Source organism: Amphimedon queenslandica, unplaced genomic scaffold, assembly GCF_000090795.2.
Source record: "Amphimedon queenslandica unplaced genomic scaffold, v1.1 AMPQUscaffold_9287_Cont18740, whole genome shotgun sequence".
In the NCBI taxonomy this organism is placed as follows: domain Eukaryota; kingdom Metazoa; phylum Porifera; class Demospongiae; order Haplosclerida; family Niphatidae; genus Amphimedon; species Amphimedon queenslandica.
In genome coordinates this window covers 1-3,485 of record NW_003550441.1, presented here as the reverse complement: position 1 = coordinate 3,485, position 3,485 = coordinate 1, and the positions used below count along the sequence as shown (strand labels likewise).

Below are 3,485 nucleotides of genomic sequence, written 5' to 3'. Positions count from 1 at the left end.
TTTATTGTTTGAATATGTTGTGGTGGGCATTGAATGCCTCTAGTTTGGGGAGTGGTAGATGTTTGTTTGTACAATGTTATAACTGGCTATTGTAATCATGCTGTGTAACTGCATCATTTGTACACGTTTGTGTTGATGATAATTACAAATCATTGTAATTTAATAATGTAATTAAATAATTAATTGCAGCTGTGAAGGAAATTAAGAAATCCCACCTGGTTGAAATGAGGGCTCTGAACAACCCCATCAGTTCATCAAGATGGCACTGGAAAGCATCTGCATGCTAATGGGAGAACCTTACACTGACTGGAAGAGTATCAGACAGATTATAATGAAGGAGAACTTTATATCACGCTAGTAAGGCTGTGGGCCTTTGGTGAAGTGGGCCATTGCTCAGGTAAGAGAGAGAGAGAGGAGTGTTTTAGTTAAAGTCTGATTTTAATTGTGTATATGGAATTTAGTGATACATATACATTTTCTTGTGTTTTGTAGAAAGTTTGAACTGATTCCGATTAAATTTGATTTATTAATGAATTTTTAAAGTTGCTCAAAAATCGAGTCAAAGTCCCTGTACTATAGTACAGGGGCGTTAGCTAAATTTTGCCAAAATTAAAAAAGTAGAGAATTCTCAGTTTTTGTAATATTTTCTGATGCATATACACGTACTTATCCTTATGTTGAGTATAAAGTTTGAGTTAATTTTTTCTTATTTTTTCAAAGAGCGTGGGAATATTTTTGGTTTCTTTTAATTTAATTTTTGGAATTTTTTGTATTTTTTCTCATGAGTGTGGGAATATTTTCGAATTTTTTTATTTTATTTTTGGAATTTTAAAAATTTTTCAGGAGTGTGGGAATTTATTCGGATTTTCTTTATTTAATTTTTAGAATTTTTTATGATTTTTTTCCGAGCATAGAAATATTTTCAGAATAGTTTTATTATATTTTTTGAATTTTTTCTGATTTTTTCGGCAGCATGGGAATATTTTTGGATTATTTTATTTTTGTTTTTGAAAATTTTTCTGATTTTTTTAGAGAGTGTGGTAATATTTTTAGCTTTCTTAAATTTAATTTTTGGAGTTTTTTTGGATTTTTTAATCATGAGTGTGGAAATATTTTCAGATTATTTTTATATTATTTTTTGAATTTTTTCTGATTTTTTTTCGACAGCCTAAGAATATTTTTATATTTTTTGTAATTTTTTGAATTTTTTATTATGAGTGTTATAATATTTTTGGATTATTTTTGTTTTATTTTTGGAATTTTTTCTGATTTTTTACGAGATCATGGAAATATTTTTGAATTATTTTATTTTTATTTTTAGAATTTTTTCTGAATTTTTTCTAACAGCTAGCGTGGAAATGTTTTCGGATTATTTTAGACCTGAGAACCCTGTCAGGAAACACTCTCATTATTTCATACTCAGTCCCTCTAGGACGTTGAGAGCTATGACCCAATCCTGAACCCTGTCCTATCCTAGACAACAACAGGTATCCCCAATTCTAATTATACATGTAGTAACTTCTAATTATAGTAACAACACATCTAAATATAGTAACAACTATTACATGATGTAATCAGTAATGTGTTTATTTTTAGAATCATCACTAATAATAGTAACAATACATCTAAATATAGTAACAACTATTACATGATGTAATCTTTGTTGTGTCTATTTTTAGAATCATTACTGAGCTTGAGACTCTTAAGGAAGAGGCTGCAGAAGTTCAGAGGAAGATGGAGGAGACTGATACTGTAATGGCTGAAGTTGACAGAGTCTCCCAGCAATACCTGCCTCTCTCCACCTCCTGCTCTGCCATGTACTTCACTCTGGAGTCACTCAATCAGGTAATTGAAATCATGTGACTGTCGTGTGATTTAGTGGTACTTTATTTTGATGGTTTTGCTTGAAAAATACATTAGACCAGCTTTTAATTGGCAAATTTGTCCACGCATGTATTACTAAACATTTCACTATTGAAAATTTTGATTGCAAAATGCCAAAAAAATTAATGTAAAAATCCCTGTACATGTACATGTACAGGGATTTTTTCAGAAATTGGCATATTTTTTAAATGGTCATAACTTGAAAAATTTAATTTGGAATCAGCTCCAACTCTGTACGTAGCATAAGTACATCAATATGTATCAGAAAATTTAATAAGAATTGGTGGTGATTTTTGAGCCATTTTTCGGAAAAAACCATGGGCTATAATAGTACAGGAATTTTTTCAGAATTTGGCATATTTTTTTTAATGACTGTAACTTGAAAAATTTAATTTGGATTCAACTCAAACTTTCTACATACCATAAGTACATCAATATGTATCAGAAAATTTAATAAGAATTGAGGGAGATTTTTGAGCCATTTTTTGGAAAAACCATGGGCTATAGTACAGGGATTTTTTCAGAATTTGGCATATTTTTTAAAATGGCCGTACCTTGAAAAATTTAAGTCGAAATCAGCTCAAACTTTCTACACAGTATAAGGACATCAATATGTATCAGAAAATGTAGTAAAATTTTGAGGTGGTTTTTGAGCCATTTTTTGGAAAAAACCATGTGGTTTTAGCTTTTGCTTTTTTCGGAAAATTCACTATTTTAAAAATTGCTGCATATTTCAAAAGTAATTTCTTTGTTAGAATTAGCTTAATGTCTGTATTATCAATAATTAATCATTTCTTATTATTTATTATAGGTTGTGGACCTGAGGCTGAACTCATCATCTCAAGGACTGATCTCTCATTCATATACTGAAGATCTATATATAGACTGGGTTTAGGAACTAAGGACTGTAACACTATAAGACTGGTTTAATTAATTAAAATCATTGTTGACTTGTACTCTACATGTATGACTGAAGTGTGTTTCTTATTTTATTGTCATTTTTCATTATTTAATCTCATTTCTGTTTATAAGTCATTGCACCTGTTTCTGCATTAATGGCTCTCGCAATAATATTAATCAAAATTCATAATAATCAATGATAAAAAGACAACTTTGTGTATTAAACAAATATGCTAAAATTATAAATAATAATGGTAAGTAATTCTTTATAGTCTTCAGTTAATGTACAGCTTCAAACAGCAAACAATTAACCTATAGCAATGACAACATATTTAACAATACTATACTTAGAATACTTCTCAATGTAGTCTTCAATAGCAGAGAATTGAACTTATCCTCTTAATGTCATTAACCTAACAATGGAATGTAATTCATCATACATAGTTACTGTTAGTATCTATTCTTCTTGTATGTAGTGCTCTTAGCATCACTAGCAGTAGTAACCACTAGTGATCCCAGGCAGTGTCACGTGGAGGCGGCACTACATTGCTGCCCACACTAGAACAGAGAACAATATAATTATATTGACACATACCTAATGTACTTGAACCTTTAACAGGAACTTGCTATAACCTTAGGAAAGAGAAGGTTAATACATGACACATACAGTAAGATATGTCCATTTTGAAATATCTGAACTT

The 3,485-nt window shown here is 29.9% G+C and overlaps 2 long non-coding RNA genes across 3 annotated transcripts; one reads left to right on the top strand and one right to left on the bottom strand.

Moving 5' to 3' along the window:
- The first annotated feature begins 8 nt into the window (after window positions 1-8).
- LOC109590918 (uncharacterized) lies at window positions 9-2,940 on the top strand. Of its 2 annotated transcripts, none has more exons than XR_002189566.1 (4): window positions 9-397; window positions 1,322-1,487; window positions 1,680-1,845; window positions 2,696-2,940. It is a non-coding gene; the product is annotated as an uncharacterized LOC109590918 (long non-coding RNA). The 2 variants fall into 2 exon arrangements; XR_002189567.1 differs by having other exon boundaries at window positions 14-397; window positions 1,433-1,487.
- A 27-nt stretch (window positions 2,941-2,967) lies between these two features.
- LOC109590919 (uncharacterized) lies at window positions 2,968-3,289 on the bottom strand. The gene is made up of 2 exons (XR_002189568.1): window positions 3,141-3,289; window positions 2,968-3,096 (listed from the first exon to the last, which is right to left on the bottom strand). It is a non-coding gene; the product is annotated as an uncharacterized LOC109590919 (long non-coding RNA).
- Between the last annotated feature and the right edge of the window lie 196 nt (window positions 3,290-3,485).